Source organism: Pongo pygmaeus, chromosome 2 (genome assembly GCF_028885625.2).
Source record: "Pongo pygmaeus isolate AG05252 chromosome 2, NHGRI_mPonPyg2-v2.0_pri, whole genome shotgun sequence".
NCBI classification, from domain to species: domain Eukaryota; kingdom Metazoa; phylum Chordata; class Mammalia; order Primates; family Hominidae; genus Pongo; species Pongo pygmaeus.
Genome location: NC_085930.1, coordinates 1,390,001 through 1,411,161, shown reverse-complemented (window position 1 = coordinate 1,411,161; position 21,161 = coordinate 1,390,001). Strand labels below are relative to the sequence as shown.

General features: G+C 35.5%; 1 protein-coding gene across 2 annotated transcripts in view; it reads left to right on the top strand.

Moving 5' to 3' along the window:
* EPHA6 (EPH receptor A6) overlaps positions 1-21,161 on the top strand; it is a 959,072-nt gene that overhangs the window by 774,791 nt on the left and 163,120 nt on the right. The gene's annotated exons all lie outside the window — the stretch shown is intronic.

Sequence of the window (21,161 nt, the reverse complement as noted above, 5' to 3'; positions counted from 1 at the left end):
AGTCAAAATTAAGTGTAATAAGGACCAGAGGTGGCATGGTAGAAAAGAGATTGTAGGGGTTGACACAAAGAAGATTCAGGAGAAAAACACTCCTTAAAAAAAAAAAGTTTTAAAGTTAAAACCCTTTCATTTGAAGCAATTGCATATGTCAGGCAATTTCTCCAAAATTTAAGTGCTAATTGATAGATTCTGAAGCTGTCTTGCAAGGAAGTTCTTGTACCTTTAGAAAAGTCATTCTCTCAGTGACCTGGTTGTTGCATTATCATCTCAAATGCCATTTTTTTCTTATTGTTTCATTACATTGTCACCTTCAAAGGACAAAATTACATGTAAGTCATAAATCTTATTTCCCTAAGACCAAAAGAAAATCTTCCTTGAAACTCATAATGAAACCTCTTTCTTGTTAAATACCACACAACAGACACACGTTAGACCTCAATTCTTCTGTTATTAGACTCACCATGAATTTTCTATTAAATAGCTTTTAATTGAGATCAAACAATAATAACCTACAAAAGAGCAAATTCTCAGTTCACAAAAGACTAATTGCCAAGCTTGCAGCATTTATAAACATCAAGGTCAATGTGAAATGTGGAAGGTCAATGAAACTTGCTGGCCAAGAACCATCATTGCAATGTATAGCACACCATCAGCTTTTCCATATACCTCTACTGCCACTTTCTGTTTATAAAACCATAAGGTTGTTTTGATCCATTTTTACTTTTTTCCCTCAGTCAGCATTGTATGTATATATGCAAGCTATCTTCTTTATCTTGGCAATTTATCTAAAGTAGAAGTTTTCATGGACCAAAAATCTATACTGTTCTGATTAATGCCTGTGTCAACTAAAACACTGATCTCTTTTCTTTTCTTTTTTTTTTTTTTTGAGACGGAGTCTCACTCTGTCGCCCAGGCTGGAGTGCAGTGGCACTATCTCGGCTCACTGCAAGCTCTGCCTCCCGGGTTCACGCCATTCTCCTGCCTCAGCCTCCCGAGTAGCTAGGACTACAGGCACCCACCATCACGCCCGGCTGATTTTTTGTATTTTTACTAGAGACGGGGTTTCATGGTGTTAGCCAGGATGGTCTCAATCTCCTGACCTCATGATCCGCCTGCCTCAGCCTCCCAAAGTGCTGGGATTACAGGCATAAGCCACCGCGCCTGGCAATACACTGATCTCTTAGTTGCTCCTTTTTCCTGTTTTTTGTCTTTGTTTTATGCTGATATTTTAACATGTTTATTGGATTATAAGTCACTCTTGGTAATATGAGCCCTTGGTGAGGTAACAGAGTATAATCATAGTAAATGATACTCCACATGGTTCTTGGCCTTCTGATTCTTAGATTTTAAGTCTCAGAAAAGTATACAAGTGTAACGTATTTTTATTTTAGGACTCCTCTGTGCTGTCGTATAGCTGGCTCAGAAGAGACCAACTTTCCTGAGGTGATGTCTTCCTTGTTTCCCCATTGTATGCCTACTATGTGCCAGATAGTATGTTATACCTTTTTTATATGTAGTTTTATTAATCCTCAGGCTAATTGTTATAATTTTTTCATTCTCCAAATAAGGAAATTTAAATCAGAAATATTAAGTAACTTATTCAATATCAAACAGCTTGTAGGTGGCAAAGTCATGAGGTGAATTCATGTCTGTCTGACTCCAAAGCTCATGCTCTTTGATTACATTTGGTTGAATTTTTGACTTTCTGTCTACATACATCTTAACAAAATCCATATAAAACATATTTTATCACTATATGTGTGACACTCTCGAATTAAGCAAAAGGCAGGAAAACAGTCAAGTTTCTTAGTAAAGAATAATGCTAAACTCTTATTGCAGCTTTTTGGTAACAACTGTGTCTGCGTTGAATAACTATGTCTCCAAATGACTTGATTTGGTAATTGTTGGATTATTTAAAGTATGGTGTTAATGAGTTTCTCAATCTGCTTCTTACTTGTGTACAAAGAATTCATTATGCCTGATGAGGGCCTGTTAGCAAAAGGAACCTAAAATAATAAATACGAAGCAGTGTGCCTTTAGATTATATGAAGTCGAGTAAAGCTTTGGTTGCCCACAAGTGCAATAATAGACAGTGGTGTGACCTGGCTAATACAAAAAGGCTAACTGCATTTTAGGTTGCTACAATTTGACAAGAAGACCATTTTTAAAAAATTAAAGAGTTATTTTATAGTCTACTTTGGGCAGTTTACATCTGGTATACAGTGATCAGTTCCAGATTATATATTTTAAGGTTAGCTTTATTAAGGTATAATTTGTCCAAAAGTAAGGTAACCAGTATGATGAGATTTTTAAAATAAGTGTCTGATAGATCAATACATGTTTAGCCTACAGTCAAAAATTTAGGTAGAAAATGGAAAGGAAAAGAATAGGTCTCTTCAGTATCATTTGTATTGCCACATGCAAATTCAGAGGGCAAAATTAAGACCAAATGAATGGAAGATAAATTGTTTCCTGAAGACAAATTTTGTATTGATTTAATATTAATCAAGAAAGCCCAGAATAAAACAGGCACAGAACTTAATCACAGGGATGCAAATAGAATAGTTCCAAAATGTCCGGGATGTTCAGGCTCCTCCCATTTCTAAGATCCCTTGCTTGAATGATAGCTATGATATTCTTCTTCCATTTTATCTATTAACATGTATCTGTTATCATGTAATGTGGACCCAGTCACTTTTCACCTTCTTTCTCTTTAAGCAACTCAAAAGAAAGTTTTTATTTCATTGGTTTGAGAAAAAATTGTAATTTCTTCTTGGAGAAATCTAAATTTTATTATCAAGTAGAGAAATGGTTTTGATAACTTATCCTAAAGGCTGAATTTATAAAGTCATTCAGTCAGCAAACATATATTGAGCAGCTAATAGAATGCTAATACCGTAAGTGCAGTAATATGTGGTAGATGAATGAATGAGGCTTAGGGCAGGCCCACTGGATCTATTTGAATAAAAGAAAGTTTCTTAGAGGGAGTAACACTTAAGCAGAGTCTTGAAGGATGAGTAAAATGTGGGTTAGAAAGGCAAAGAAACTGTGTATTATTGGCAGGAAACACATATAAGAAAAAGCTACACAGATTTGAAAGAGAAAAGGCTTATAGACCTATTAGCATTTTCTTACTGTGGATGTCAAAGCTGTGTGAAGCCAGTTTTCAGAGATGTGACCAGAGAGACTGACAATTGAAATGCAAGCAATAGAGAAAAGGCAAAAGATAGGGAAAAATACTGCAATATTTGTTAAACAAAGACTACTATGAAATTATATAATGAATTCTTACAAACCATTTTTAAAGACCCCACTATATAAAAGTGAGACAAAAATATGAGCAGCTAATTTTCTTAGAACAAATACAATGATTAATGACAATAAGAAAATATATATTCAATTTCACTAGTAGCCAGTGATATGTTAATTAAAACCAAAATTAAATGAAGTTTTGGAAATAATAGACACTAAGGACTCCAAAAACTGGAGGACGGGAAGGGGAAGAGGGTTGAAAAGCTACCTATTGGGTACTATATTCACTATTTGGGTGATAGGGTCACTGCAAGCCCAAACCTCAACATTATGCAATATACCCATTTAACCAACCTACACATGTACCCCCGAATCTAAAATTTAATTTAATGAATAAATAAAACACAAAAAACAAAACTAGATCACTTTTTTAACCTATCTAGTAAAAATTGAAGAGAGTGATACTATCTGTGTTAATAAGAGCATAGGAAATTAGAACATTATCATTTACTCTTGATAATCATTTAAATTGATATAGACGTGTGGTACACTATTTGGAAGTATATTTTAAATGCACATATTGTTTAACTCAGGAACTCCATATCTATATAACTATTCTAGATATATATGCAATAACCTAATACTCATCAGGAAGAAAATGGTTGGATAAATTTGTGTGTACATATGTACTAGTGAACATTATGATGCAGTGAAAAGAAAGAGGTAGATTAACATCATGAGAGGTCTCCAAAACATGTAATCAAATTTAAACATTCAAAAGCAAGTTAAGTGCAGTATATAGAGAGTAATCTCATTTACTTTAAAAATTCACAAAGCAAAACTATTCATTTCATATCTATGTATATAACCATTCCTGGCGTAAAAAAACATCTGAGAGGTTACACATCAAAATCATGACAGCAGAGGGCTGGCATTAGATGAATGACAAAGGGAATTGTCATTGTTCTAAGCTGTTTAAATGTTAATAATGATAGTTTGTGTATTATAGTGTGATATAAATCATAAGTATTATTTTTAAATCTGTGGGGAGCCTTTGAAAGGTTTTAAGCAGGGAAATCACATAGGCACATTCGCATTTTAGAAATATTTATCTGCCAGCTGAATATAAGGGGGAAATATAAGCACGGAAATTAAATTGGAGACAGGGAAGTCAATAAAAAGTGATGGCAATAATCCAGAGTAAAAAATATAGGTAGACTTATATAAAGCTGTGTAATTGTAGTGAAGACAGAAGAAAGAGAGTGACTAAGAAAGACAAGTTTTCACTGCATAGAAACCACAGGACACCACCAGCTGAGATTAGAAGATGACTCTGAGGAACTGGTCTAAATGAACCTCGAGTTTCCAATTTAGCAGCTAGCTAAATGGTCAAGTCTTTTCACGAAGATAAGAAACACAGTGTGGGGAGTGAAGGGGTAGGCTAAGGGAAGTGGGATTCTTAGATCTTTGCTACCCTAAGGAATTTGGGATTTTGAATAGGAAAGTTATCTCAAAATTTTTCTGTGAAATATTTTTTTCCAAGAAAAATTACCTCTTCTCTACAGAAGGGGTTAATGGCAAATGAGCTCTATATAAACATCCTATAAAGCTTCAAGAAATTTCCAGATTTTGTAAAAAGTTGTTTATTCATTTTTTTTTCCTTGATTAGTCCAGGGAGCAGCTACTTCTACTTGTCATGGGTATATTACTATTGTGAAAGAAAGGGTTTATCAATGTCGTCCACTAAAGAGTTACACCCTTGCCACCTCCCTTACATCCCACTCATCAACTGGGCTGGCAGACACTCAAAAGCTGGGAGAATATTTTCTGTCAGGATGGTCTAAGTGCACACTGGCATGTAAGTCTTGACAAGCTTGTATTTTGGGGGTTAGTGATTATTTTTTGTCCTTAAGTTGTCTCAAGGTTGTAGAACTTAAGTGAAAGAAGGATTCCATCCAGGCATGCCAGTTGTTTTTCTAAGTTCAAACCATACCATCTTTATTTAATCTATAGACTTTGTTTTACTGTTAAAAGATGAAAATTAAACCTCATTTGTGTATAAAACGGTGACATTAAAATTAGATTAGAGATGACCCATGGAATGTTTGCACTTATTAATCAGAATTCAACCTTGAAAAAAGAAAAAATTTTCTATTACATAATGGTAGGATGTATAAGACAAAAAAAATGAACTCAGTCACTCATCAGTTTTTAAGTGTGAAAGGTATAATGAACAAGATAACATGACATTGGCCTTTGTGGAAATTACAATAATGGTGAGGTTGTGATAGCAAAAGTGTGGGCTAATGTGGAAGCACATCTCAAAGGCACCCACATTGGTAGAAGGATGACAAAATTGAGGGGACTGTTTTGTTTTTTCTTTTCCATTCATTTATTTAGAGACAAGATCTCACTGTGTCTCCCAAGCTGGATTGCAGTGGTACAATCACGGCCTACTGCAGACTCTGGGCTCAAGCAATCCTCCTGCCTCAGCCTCCCAAAATGCCGGGACTACAGCTGAAAGCCACTGCATCCAGCCTGTTTTTTTCTTTTAAAACTCTTAAAACTTGACTGAAAGTGAAATTGTAAACGTAGAGTTGGAAGTTCTGGAACTAGAAAATAAAATTGCAAAGGAAGAAAAGAAAATTTGCATAAGACTTATCCAAAGTAAACAAATCTAAAGATATTGAGAGAAAAACAAATAGAGAGAAATGTCTTCTACAGTAAAAATTTATTCACTGTTGAAGATGGAATTTTCTTTTAATAGTGAAGGAACACAAGCCATTGATTTGTGAAATTTTCTTTCCTTCCTTTCTCTTTCTTTTCATCATACATCTAAGCATCAGGCATTGAGCTAAGCTTATGAATTAAAAAAAAAAAATCCCCTGTCTTGAGAGAGCTGACAAAAAATTGTTCCCAATTTTTATGCTCTTTCATGTTATCTCCAGGGAGTCAGAGGCAGTGACTCTCCAGGACTCATTACCTATTAAGGCAATGCTCTTAACTGTCAAGGTACCTCATGACATAACCAGTTACAATTTTTATCTCTAGCTATTCACTTCTAAATAATAGGAAAAGCAAAAATCAAGTACAAATTCTCTTAAAAGCAAATTAAGAAGTTGTATGTAAATATCACTCTTAATCTTATCTTTTCCCATTTTTTTTTTTTTTTTTTAGTGGAAGAGAAGGAAGTAGAGTAATATTTGGGTCTTTGGAAGTTATGTTTCAATGTGACTTCATTTCTCATTCATTTTCTGATGCAGTGACAGACTGAGAACAATCCAGGCAGATGAGTGGCATCTGGGTTGGTGGATAGACTCAGAAATAATTGCCCAGATAGAGTAAAAAGAATAGGCTAGAACAGCCAAAATTACATCCATGAAGTCTGTTTCAAAATCTGAGTATGAGATAGAGTCATCAGAGGATATTGACACAGTTAATTTAGGGACCAGGAATGCTAAGAAAGGAAAAGCCAGACTATCAGCATAGAGTCAGATCCTGTTGTAAGTGACAGAAAACCCCAAATAAAAAGTAGAAAAATTATTCCTTTCACAAATAAGCAACATCCGGAGGTAAGCAATCAACAGCTAGTAGGATAGCTTCATGAACCTCTGAGACCCAAGTTCCTTCGACATACTGAACAGCTGTCTTCAGCACACTGCCCAGGATGGTTGTGTAAGTTGCATTTTTCAAGAAGGAGGAAGGGGTACATATAGTCCCATTTCCTCCTTTCACGGATACTTCCTGGAAATTGCAAACACTACTTCCATTTCCACTCACTGATCACATAGCTTCATCTGGATGCGTAAGAAAGCTGGAAAAATATGGTCTTTATTCTGGCCAGCCATATGGCCCTTAACATCAGGGGTTTTGAAACTGGGATGAAAGAAACAGGTATGGAAAGGCCACTGTCAGTCTCTGCCACCATGAGTTCAGATCATGACTAGAAGTATAGGACTTTCCTCAATCATCAAGTATGAACTGAGATTTTACCTTTTGGAGGATACCTTGCCATGTACTTTAGGGGCTGATTTGGCCTTTTAAAAAGATTTTTTCAGAGCGAAGATTTTCAAATAGTGGAGATTATTCTTACTTTTTTAACTGGATATGCATCATAAATTTAAAAAATTTCAGGGAACTAAAACTTCTGTTTCATTCAACTGAATTTTTATAACAGTCATACATTTATCTCTTGTGTATCAATGTGTTAAAAATTTGGCAAGTCAATAGTTTTAAATACAGTCACACATACACACATGAATGCGTGCCCTTATGCAACCATTTTTCTTTGGTCTATCAATATATGCCATTAACCTAAAAATTTATCTCCTCTTCACTTTTATTTCATGTTTATTTCTTGACAAGCCTGTTCCACTATCCAGTATTTATCTTTGCCAGCAATTCTTTTCTATAAATACAGTTTGCTAGATTATAGCTAAATCTATACTTAAATACAAACTCTCAGGTGCTGGAGAGGATGTGGAGAAATAGGAACACTTTTACACTGTTAGTGGGACTGTAAACTAGTTCAACCATTGTGGAAGTCAGTATGGCGATTCCTCAGGGATCTAGAACTAGAAATACCATTTGACCCAGCCATCCCATTACTGGGTATATACCCAAAGGACCATAAATCATGCTGCTATAAAGACACATGCACACGCATGTTTACTGCGGCATTATTCACAATAGCAAAGACTTGGAACAAACCCAAATGTCCAACAATGATAGACTGGATTAAGAAAATGTGGCACATATACACCATGGAATACTATGCAGCCATAAAAAATGATGAGTTCATGTCCTTTGTAGGGACATGGATGAAATTGGAAATCATCATTCTCAGTAAACTATCGCAAGGACAAAAAACCAAACACTGCATGTTCTCACTCATAGATGGGAATTGAACAATGAGAACACCTGGACACAGGAAGGGGAACATCACACTCTGGGGACTGTTGTGGGGCGGGGGGGAGCGGGGAGGGATAGCATTAGGAGATATACCTAATGCTAAATGGCAAGTTAATGGGTGCAGCACACCAGCATGGCACATGTATACATATGTAACTAACCTGCACATTGTGCACATGTACCCTAAAACTTAAAGTATAATATAATAATAATAATAATAATAATAATAATAATAATTAAAAAATTAAATAAATAAATAAATAAATACAAACTCTCTAGGACTTTCTCCAAACTTAAGGTTTGTGATTTGTAATTAAGCAATAATATTGTCACTTGCTTTTTTCTTTCTTGAAAGTACCTAATCTCCTTAGGTATCTGCCCCTTAGTGCTGTAAAGATGTGATTTGAAAAGTAAGTTTAAATGGGGCTTTCTAATTAGGCTGCACTTATTTTTATATTCCCAGCCTTATACCCAGATTACCTGGAAGGTATATATACTCAGTTAAGACACATTCGATCTGAAATCTATATGACTTTGAGTATAAATGGGCACCTCTCAATGATTGAGACTGAGCCAACTGCTCGTTCAGCTGAGGTGAATTAAGTCTTCTAGGGCACCAGTGTGCCATTTAGTAAATTACATCATCCAACACACTAAATGTGCCTCGCATGGGTGAACAGCTTCCTTCCAGGGTGTACTTTCCTCCCCCTCATTCTCCACTGGCCCTACCTTATTGATGTCATAGGGTGATTCATATGACTCAGTATTTACCCACAGCCTCAGACAATAAGACTGCACCATTATTTGCACCACTGAAGAACACATGCGCCAGTATATAAAGGGTAAACGAGAAAGTTATTTTGTTTGGATTTTTTGCAAGTCAAATATAAACAAAAGAGCATCACTATCCTCTAAATTCTGAAACTGTAAAATATACTGTCATATATTGCTTCTCAGCCTTTTGGCTAAGATCAAGTGTAAATTTACCATCATATAGTAAAATGGCTTAGCCCCTTAAAAATATCAATAAACAAGCATCTTTAAAAAAAACTATTAAGACAACAGTATGTACATAAAACATGGCTATTTAAATAGCAATAAAATTGAATATAATACTTTGAAAGCAATAAGATTTTATTTTTCACTTGCAAATACAAATGTTCTTTTAATTTTAACTCAGTCCTATTCTCTTGGATATTAAAACTTCAGACATTTATTGGATCCTGTTTTGGAAACTAACATCTAGGGCATAAAGTAGTTTTTGTGGTGCCATAATTTGCTAAATAATACTTTGAAAGTGGCTGGGTGCCCAAAGAGTCCATGCAGAGATAAAATGCACTCAAACCGCTTCCAAATGTTTTCCTCTCCACATATATTACGTCAGAAGCTGCTGTTTCTCTCACACTGTCACTGTATCTAAGAAGCTATAATCATTCACCACCCCTAGTGGAACATTTTAGCAAACTACTCAAATTTACATCCAAGCCAATGTTTAAAATTAAATTAAAAGCGTGTATGTTAAGTGAACCAATAATCTAATGCTACAAGGGTCTGAAATTGCCTTGGAACTAGCTCTGAAGAATACATTAGTAGGGGTATTTTCAACAATGAACAACACCTGCTTGCTTTTTATCCCTCACTTTTTCTCTTGACTCTCCTTCAACAATATTCTTATGGGACGGGATGTATTTGGGTCCTTATTTTGAACTCAGTTTAATGGCCTTTCAAGGATAGCCTAATGATAAACAGAGTTGAAAATGGTGGCACAGCAAGGGGCTGGAAGATGTGAATGGAGATATTATTCCAGGCAGTCTCAACATGCCCAGTTTTAATGTGACTAAACAGTCATAAAATCAGGCTTCTTTGAGTCTGTTTCCATTTTCTCCCTATTATCAGGAATGAGTGTTGTCTCATATCAGACTTGAAAATTAGGTGAATATAGGCCTCAGTGGCATCCAGCTTACAAAAAGGAATAGCCTCACTAAAAGTTAGAAGTTATTTGAAAGTGTATAATGCCTGCCTCTTTCAAACCCATTTCACACTTATGATCTTATTTGAAAATAGAGCCCAACACACTGTTATTACTTTGCTTCAAGGCCATAGTTGAGGTGAAATTGGCTGGCTCCTATATAGGAGAGTTAGGCCTGCAGAGAATGAATGCTGAGTCAGTCTCTTCCCTCCCCTCATGGAATAGCATCCCTAGCTATGTTCCTCCCTTGTCTTTCATGCTTACATAAGCAGTCCAAATTGCTCCACCCTCAAGATCGTCTCTCTGTCTGTCTCTTAAATACATAAATGAGAAGGCACATATGCAACCCTGGGATAAATGTTGGGGAGGATATGTGTGGCCCATGTCTGGCTGTTTGTATTACTCAGTGTTCACCAATCTGTCTGCAAGTGAAAGAATATATGAGATATCAAGAGGGACTTGACAGGTCAGAACATTTTTAGGACTCAAGTGATATTTTCACTGTCTTGCATGAATGTTGTCATTTTACTTTTAGAAGTTTAAAAGAAGTTTAGAAGCAAAACATGGGTACGTGTGGTAATTCCCATTTTTAAATGTTACCTTTACAATTAACCCCTATATGCAACATACCATGCCAAGTTCTATTGCACGTATTAAAATGAGAAGCTTCTTCAAATAATTTATTGTAAGATACATGAAAAGAAATACCTATACTACAAGTAAAAAATGTGATAATTTTACACATGATAGAGAGAAAAGAGCCACAGAGAAAGGTCTTACTTGGGTCTATTTTGTGCCAGGCACTTTATAAACACTATTTTGTATAATTGTCCTCATAACATCCAATTTCCCACACATTACCAAAATGAGAACTGAGGCTCAGGGAGTTTAAGTGACTTGCATAAGGTCATGCAGCAAGCTATGCACAGCAAAGTTTTGAAGCTGGATCCCCTCTGGCTCCACACCTGTGCTCTTCCCATTGCAGCTTTGCTGCCTCCTGAAGGAGCACAGACAAGGGCAAGATGATTCCAGCAGCAGGCAAATAAAAAGCCTCTTAGAAGAGGTGGCATTTGAGCAGTGTATTTAGAATGAGTCAGGCCAATATGGGGTATTCTTTCTTTGTGCTAGAAGGAGTGAACAACACGTTCAAATAACAGTGAATCTTCCTGTATGTTTGCATTCTTTTTTATATTTTTATTTTATTTTATTTTTGAGACAGAGTTTTGCTCTTGTTGCCCAGGCTGAGGCTGGAGTGCAATGGCACGATCTCAGCTTACTGCAACCTCCACCTCCCGGGATCAAGCAATTCTCCTGCCTCAGCCTCCTGAATAGCTGGGATTGCAGGCATGCGCCACCACGCCTGGATAATTTTGTATTTTTAGTAGAGATGGGGTTTTTCCATATTGGTCAGGCAGGTCTCAAACCCCTGACCTGAGGTGATCTGCCCGCCTCAGCCTCCCAAAGTGCTAGCATTGCAGGTGTGAGCCACCACGCCTGGCCATGAAGCCACTCTTATGTCTTGGTTTTATACTCACTGGTAGGGAGATTTTGGAATTTTTTAACTGAAGAGTGACATAATCTAAACTGGGAGGACTCAGGGAAGCATCCACTGAAGTGTTTACACCATGCACATTTGCAAGTAGAGACATGGAAGGAAATCTCATGTCTTACCTCAAGCAAAAAATAGCTACCTGGAAAAGTGGACATATCTTGCCATACCACCACCCTACCACCAGTAACCATTGCATACATGTCATACATTTATCATATGAGAGTGGATATAAAGTCATATTAGGGCCTTGTTTAGTTTCATTTTCTTTGGCTGCTTTCAATTGTTTCAAGACTAATTGTGTTCCCTGATTATCTACAAAACTAATCAAGTAGTGATTATTAAATAGTAACATGGAAATTAACCAAATTATCCTGCCATCTCATCCACACCATATAGATGCCATTTTGACCTGAAAAAGCTGGTATCTTAGCCTTAAATAAAAAATGTTTGATATGTATTAAAACATTTGTTCGTAGATAGTGCTGCCAAGGATGTTATTATATCTGTGAGTAAAACTAAATCCAGAACATTCTCTTTTAAACTTTGTTTATGAGAAAGTGACAATGTGATATAGGTGACAGCAAGACTCACACTAGCAATGAATGGCCAGTCTGGTCTATAGGCAGCTTTGGAAAATTACGAACAGGCAGATGCAGCCTGCTTCATGACCTCTTTATCTAGTGTGCTAAAAGTGCAGACCTCACTTTAATAATGTGACAGATATACCCACAGTTCATGAATATTAAATACATAGCACACTTTGGCTGCAGAGCTAAATAGATCTAGCTCTCACACATGTTGATAAATGCTGCTTAACAACGCCTTAGCTGACTCCTTGGCACCTGAGGTGTAAAACAGTTTTTTAAAAGAACATATAGTTGGCTGGGCGCGGTGGCTCACGCCTGTCATCCCAGCACTTTGGGAGGCCAAGGCGGGCAGATCACAAAGTCAGGAGATCAAGACCATCCTGGCTAACACGGTGAAACCCAGTCTCTACTAAAAATACAAAAAATTAGCTGAGTGTGGTGGCGGCGCCTGTAGTCCCAGCTACTCAGGAGGCTGAGGCAGGAGAATGGTGTGAACCCAGGAGGCGGAGCTTGCAGTGAGCCGAGATCGTGCCACTGCACTCCAGCCTGGGTGACCGAGTGAGACTCCATCTCAAAAAAAAAAAAAAAAAAAAAGAAATGCTTTGGTATAACTCTAATAAAATATGTACAAGATCTGTATGAGGAAAGCTACAAAACTCTGATGAAACAAATCAAAGAACCAAATAAACAGAAAAATATTCCATGTTCATGGATAAGAAGACTCAATATTATTCAGATGTCACTTCTTCACAAATTGATCAACAGATTCAATGCAATGTCAATCAAAATCCCAGCAAGTTACTTTGTGGATATCAACAAGCTGACTAGAAAGTTTATAGAGAAAGTTTATAAAGAACATGTAGTTTAAAAGTCTGACCTCAGGGAAAAAACAGCTAGGTAGGAATCTGCCAACTAAGGTAGCCTGTATGGTGGCTAATTGGAAGGACATGTTTTTTCAAGTTCACTCGACCCTTCCATCACTTCTTAGATAAAAGAACTTTAGAATTTTAAAAGTTTTGGAAATTTAGTCTGCCCCTGGTCTCTGAACACTGGGTCATCATAAGCATATAAAGTGGAAAGTTCTCAATTTCGTTGAACATTAATAATTATATATATTTTTGATGCTATTTATATTATTTGAGTGTACGTTGTTTTGAAAGCGCTGACATTGAGAAAACTCTGTTATTTTTACAAAGTCAAACTACCTTTGTATTGTTCATATAAAGATGATTTTAATTCAACTCAATAAATATTACCTTGAGCTCCTACCATGCACAAGATCTGGGACTGAGCATGTCAAGGAGAATAAGACATACACAACTCATTCCTTATGCTTAAGAGTTCACAGCCTAGTGAGAAAGATGAATGTATAAGCTAAAAGTCACCAGCTGGCAGCCCACAGGCTAAAATCATCCAAGAGATGTATTTTATTTGATATCTGCAGTGTTTTTAAAAAACATTTGAGTTCATTGTTATTAGTCAGAGCTTTCACCTTTCAGTACAACAGAATGCCTTTGTCATCAACCAGATATATTTACTTATTGCACCGAACGGACCCTTAAAGGCATTTGAGTTTGGTACCATGAAATTGTAGACAAACAAATATTGCCGCTATGACAGACTTCTGCCTTTATTATAATACCTAAAATTATATGGAGGAACAGAGAAGAGAATAGCAAGTAAGTTCTCTCCAGCTGTGTCAAGCGCGTTTTGACAGGGGAGATGATACCTGCCAAAACCAGAAGGGACTTCCAGACAGAGGAAACATCACGAAGGCGTGGAGACATGAAATGGTCTCCATGGAGGAGAAGGAGAAAAATATTTATCCCCACGTATTGAACATTTATTGCCAACCACTAATAGGCAGTTCTCATGTGATTCATGATAAACCAATATGTTTATTATTAGCTCCACTTTTCAAATGAGAAAACTGAATGCAAGAGAAGGTAAATAACTTATCCAAGATTAATCAGTTAGTGAACGGTAGAGTCAGAATTCAAAGTTCTGCCTGACCTCAAACCTAGACATTTTTATTACTAAACATGATGGACGTATTAGCAGATTGTAGATTTATTCAGGACGTTTTTTCAGTAATTAAGAGTCCAAGTTCCACTGAATATAAACAGAGGCAAAACCACTGGTCACAGCCTCCACTTGGGGAAAATACATGCTTCACTCAGTGTAGCGAATGGAATAAAAATTATGTAAATAGACTTTTATAGCTTAAAGGAAACTTAGGAAAGTTACAGTCCAAGTTCAGCATTTTGCAGGTGAGAAAATTCAGGCATTTAAAATATTTGCTTTTAAAAAGTCAAAGAACTTCTATTTTAAATACAAATTAAAACCTACCTTTCAATATGTCTTAGTCTTAATCAACTCCAAAATATTTTAATTCTCCTTGCTAGTGCTATAGTTTTAAAATATAATTTACAACAACTGTAATTTTCTGATATGCATTCTACAAATTCAAAGTTTTAAAAATAACTCGGGGAAAAATAGAACATTTATTTGTAAAAGGACTAAAGAAATACCTCATAAAAATCTAGCCATGAAACTGCACTTTTTGCTTCAATACATTTATTGTGTCCTATTTAACAACAAGGGGATGAAATATCTATAGGATTCATATTACAGTTACCTGAAGGATTTTTTTAAGTTAAAAATAAAACAGTAATTGTCATATTATCTTTAATTGTATTTAGTGCTGAACACTCTGGATTGGGGTTAGTGTGCAGGTAAAGAGGAAAATACTAATTTAGTTGTCGGGGCATGTCCAGTTACAAGAATTTAGATAATGGACAAAGTTCTGTGATTGCATCTTTGGATTAGTTTAGTCAGACTCAGTCCCTGAAAATAATATTGTCATATCAAAATTATTTGATTTTCTATTTTTATATTAAAAATGTATGTCATAGGTTAAAAAAAGATGTGGCAATAAATATTTATGGAATAAATTAAGTCAGTGAATGGATAAAAGCATAAATTAGTAAGTTATTCATGAATAGCTATATTTTCACATTCTAAGTGAAATTGAAAATTAGCTCCCTTCCAGCTGTAGAAAGTTGCTCTTGGCCTAGGAAGCAATTGAGCAGGCAGAGTACTTCCTTAGATCCTAGCAAAATATTTGCTTAAGTAGCAATTTGTCACTTTTCATTTGATCATTTATGTATCCACTCACTCAACTTGCATTTATTGAAACCCAAATCTGTGCATCTTCTGGTCACATTAGAGGAGACCACAGCGAACTCCCAGCCGTCCCACCTCATGCATCACAATGAGGCAGTAATAATCCTTTCTTTACCAAAGTAGGCAGAGCAGCATAGTCTGCCCAAGACTGCATGTTATCAGTTAAGGATATGCGAAATAAAGGTCTTCATGGAGTAAAAGATGCATTTTTCCAATGCTTTACATTAAATGTTTCTTATTGTTATTGGTCTTCCTCACTGGTGACATAAACTTATTGAATCTCTAGCCTCATCCGCCATCACAGAAAACAAAGAAGAATTTGCTCAAACAAAACAGATTTATGGTCTTAGTTCTGTTAGTGAAGGAAATAATGTATAATGTTATAAATTACTATAACTAGGAAAAAAAGAGAGAGGCATGTAGGAAACAAAATACGAGTTACACAAGGAATGGAGGGAAATACACAGTCTGACAAAGTAAGGATAAATGAAATTAGATAGGAGACAGAAGATAGAAAGATGGTAGGTAGGTCAGTAGTTGGATGGATGGATGGATGGATGGATGGATGGATGGATGGATGGATAGATGATGGATGGATGGATGGATGGATAGATAGATAGATAGACAGACAGATGATAGATAAGGTTTGAAGTTTCAGGAATGAGCATTCTTCAGGGAAAGTAGCCCTTGGCATTGCATTAGGTTCAATAGACTAAGTTATCTTTGCACTTTGAAGTTATTCTTACTGTAGCTCAGAGGTACCATAGTTCATCCAAAAACCAGTAAGGGAATGGCTACTATATGTGCCAGTTACAGAACTCAATACTGGATACTCAAGTATAAAGAAAGGGCAGGGTGTGGTGGCACATGCCTGCAATCCCAGCACTTTGGAAAGCCGAGGTGGGCGGATCACCTGAGGTCAGGAGTTGGAGACCAGCCTGGCCAACATAGTAAAACCCTGTCTCTACTAAAAATACAAAAATTAGCCGGACATGGCGGCAGGCACCTGTAATCCCAGCTACTCGGGAAGCTAAGGCAGGAGAATCGCTGGAACCCAGGAAGCAGAATGGCAGTATGCAGTGAGCCAAGATCACCCCTTAGCCTGGGTAACAGGATGAGACTCTGTCTCAAAAAAAAAAAAGAAACCATCTTACTTCTGAATGCATACACTCTATTCTCAGCTCTTCAAATTATTGTTCATGTTCCTATCATTAAATATTTTGGGCCCAAACTCTCCACTGTATAAATACTCATTTGTAAATCATATATATGTTCTGCCTTATTCATTATTGTTTTATGTTTATTATAAAACATACAAAATGTAAAATAAGAACAAAATAAAAATATTTCAAATAATATTCACTTTACATATTATTGGTACAAAATTTAACAATTTAGGCCTGACTGGAAGTTCATTTTATTTCAATACTTGATTTCACGTAATAATCACACTACAAACAGGTACAACATACATAAAATGCTACATATTTATGGCCAAGTTTGCTATGATATGGGTGGAATCTGTACTTTTAATAGTGTTCCCAGTGGTTTTTTGTGGCCTCCTCTTTTTAGATACCATCCTTATTTTCACAATGTAGTTGATGAATAACTCATTTTAGGAGTTGAAGAAATTGATTTTCCATATTCTATTTGCTTACTTGGGCCTTTATTATGTGTTTTCTAATGAATATCCAAGGTTGGACACCACTATGTAAGAAAAAACATGGTCTTCTCGGATCACTGTGTTGGGCCAGGTAAAATTAAAGCTTTGCCCTGATTGTTCAAGCCCTTGAAGTAAATTATTTACTTCATTCTTCCTTTGGCATTTTTCTCACTGTTTTATTACTTAGATAAGTGATCACCAAAATTCTCTGATCACACACATCTAACAATAAAAATTTTTAAGCAAGTTTTACAGGGGATATTATCAGTATATTTTATTTATAATTTATTTGTATCAATTAGTATGATATTGTATATATTTATAAAAAATAAACATAGCAATTACTAAAGGATGAGGAAAAGCATAAATATAAATGGAATTTTCAGGATTTTCTTTCTACTGCCCATCTTACATGCACTCTGTTGGTATACCCCCCTGCCCAATTCTGGAAAACACTAGTATGAAGTAAACTCATTACTGTACAAGGTGTAACAGAAGAGGACCAAATATAGTAACAAGTAATCTTCCTGCACCACCTCAAACACACATATGTGTGCATGTATTTCAAATTTCCAATTCTAAATTTTCTGTCTTTTATTAAGTCAGTGTATCTATTGTCTACTTATAGATCTTAATGGGTATTTACAAAAATGCAACCTAATGAAAACAATTTGAAGAAGTCATATCTCACTTATATTACAGTGATATTATCCTTACTATTAAACTTTTGCCATCAAAAGTAAATTATTAATATGTAATCTTCAAAGAAGGGAATCTTTTCTATGAGGAGTTTGTATATGTATGTGGGGGAATCTGCATTAGGAAATTTTATCAATTTTATGCTTAAAGGTTTCTTTTTAAAGAAACACTAAGACTGCTAAATAATAACAATGGTTTATATTTATAATCATTTGCTTCATTTAATTCTCATGAACAGCCCACTAAAGTCAGTTATAATTTTCAATTTACAGATGATGAAATTGAAGCATAGTTTAAGCTCATTGTTAGTCTGCTATCTTTTACACAAATGTTTTTTGACAATTTGCCTTCAGAGCTGATTTGTTAAGCACATGTGAAAATTTATTTTCTTTTTTATAATTTCAACTTTTATTTTAGATTAAGGAATACATGTGCGGGTTTGTTTCATATACAAATGTTTAATGATCCTTAATTTACAACATAGAGATATTTAAGGGAGATTGCTACAATATCAAATTTTAAAAGATACTTTGTTTCCCAGAGTTTAAGTCAAGCTTGTCCAACCTGTGGCCTGGGAGCCTCATGTGGCCCAGGGTGGCTTTGAATGTGACCCAACACAAGTTCCTAAAGTTTCTTAAAATATTATGAGGTTGTATTGCGATTTTTTCTTTTTCTTTTTTTTTAGCTCATGATCTCTCATTTGTGTTAGTGTATTTTATGTGTGGCCCAAGACAATTCTTCTTCTAATGTGCCCCATAGAAGCCAAAAGATTGGACACCCCTTATTACGGATTAAATATATATATTTTAGGATGATTTGAAAAGTAACCAGTTTTCAAAACTACAGCATAACCATGCTGTAGGGGCCAGTTTACTGTAATCAGAATGCTTCCTCGGTTGATCAAGCCAGAGGGAAGCATGCAGGCCATGTCAGCTTCTGCTTTTTTCCCACTGTCTTGTTACATGACCTATTAACTGGCAACCTTTTTAAAATAATAATAATAATAGTAATTCTTTACTCACGTACAGCGTTTCTCAGTGGGTACTACTAGCATTTTGAGAAATAATTTTTTTTTTGGAGAGATTATACCAGTTATTTCAACAACTTTAGTCTTCCACTCACTAAATACTAGGAATGCCTTTCCTCAGTCCTAATCTGTGACTCTCCCTACTGGGAAATTTATCACGAAAGTGGAGAACTACTGCACTAAGGAGAGAATGGAAATCAGGGTTTTAGAAAAGTGTATGTGAAATGACACATTTTATATCTTGAACTTGTAACGGCTAGAGGAATACTCTTATTACATATAAAATCTAATTTATATTAACAAATACTCCACGGAACATAACTAAAAACAAAATATTCGTGGAAGTGGATATTGCTCCTGCTACACATTTTAGATTTCATTTACTTTTTAGCTACAATATCATTGAATAATAAATTCCACAATCAGTTAAAAGAAAACAGGCAGAGAGAGTTAGCAACTTAAGCAATTGGGAAAACCAGACTAAAACTAATTTATATCAAACCCCAAAACTTAACACCTGGTGGATGAAGAAACAAGGAAATTATAACAAAGAATTGCTGTTTCTCCTGAATAAATTGTGAAAACTTACTTTAGTGTTTCATGCAATCTCTGTTGATATAACTGACCTTAAGGAGAAAAATGATAAGGCATTACTATCATATAATATCTCACCTGAATATATATTCATGTATACCAGTCCTTCTGTTTTGTTTATTTGTTTTTTCAGCTGTGAAAAATGACAGTTCCTTAAGGAAGAGACGCCACAATAGATGAAAGACCTTTTTTACCCATGGTAAAGAAACACAGCAGAGACATTATGAGTGATGCAGGAAGCTTAGGAAAATGAAAGCTGCTATTAACTATGACAGGCTGTCACAACAACAAAAACAGTAATCAATGCAATCATAGCAATAAGATAATATTTGTATTAGTTTCTTTCAAAAAGTTAAAATAATGGGCATCTTTTCTAAGTTAACAGTTTGGATAATGTTGGCAAAAACAGGAAAAACTCAGATAAAAATCTCAATGTGTAACATATTAACATTATCTAGAGCCACTACTCTACATATTTTTGTTTTTCTTCAAATTTCCTTTAATTTCATTTGTATCATTTTTTCTTTGCTCTTCATGACTATGCTATTATGTTTCTTTATGATCTAATATTCTTGAACTGAGTTTCCTATTACTTGGCTTCAATAAATCCATAATCAGCTAAAATTGCATTATTTTGGCTTTTCACAGCATATAATAAAATCTGCATTTGTTGTCATTATTTTCCCTATTGTAACAATACCATTACTCTTGCAACTTTAAGTAAGACTGCTGTATAAATATATGATCACCCCACTTGGTATTCAGTGATGCACCTTCATTAGGAGTGCTATCTCAGAAAATGATGAAACATTGCAATGTGGAAATGCCTTGTGTGGGAAACATTGCACACAGACACATATTAACTTTGTGTTCAGTGATAAATATTCCATGCATTCACAAGGAAGTTTGTTTCACTACTCCTTGTAAGTTACCTCGGAGCACTTTCTGACTTACCACTTGGCATTCTTGCCCTGTCTCTTAATGTTTAAGGGACTCCAGCTCTTCCTGACAGAACCCTACACTAAGGCCCCATAAAATCAACAACAAAACTAGTTTATTCACTGTATTTAATTTTTTTTCTAAGCTTTCTTTAATCCAGTGCACACTGTATGGGCCTCACCTGTTAAAATACACATTGTAACTTTGCTCTTTCATGAAAACATTTCTGAAGATCTAAGAGATGTGAACTTTTCTTTACCAATAACTTTCTCCATGGAAGCAAGATATATATAGTGTACCCAGTTCCTTTAATTCTGACCCAAGTTCAAAGAAGCCTCAAATTTTAACTTATTTTTGGTGGAGAATTTGTGTCAAGATACAGTGAGGTCTCTTCACAAACACAGAACTTGCTAAATCTGAGCATGAAAGGAAAGACCCCAGGATTCAAAATGTGAAGCTATGCAGCCTGAGGCATTTCAGAGTGTTTGAGCGAAATACAGTCCTTACAATCATCAGTGTAACTTGTTTTGTTTTGTTTTGTTTTGGTGGGTCGGGGAGGGTTCTAGTGCAATATTTACCTTTGATTGGCCATATCAGTTACCAGTGATGCCCATTCACTGATAGTGCAAGTGTATTAAATTTTCTTCTGAGTGATTTTAGGATCTTGAAGTTATTAAGACACCAAATTATGATGTTACTATTCCAAATGCAGAGTTTCTAACTCATATTCAGAGGATAGCAATCTCCCAAATAAGAATGTATTTGTGATTTATTTTTATTCT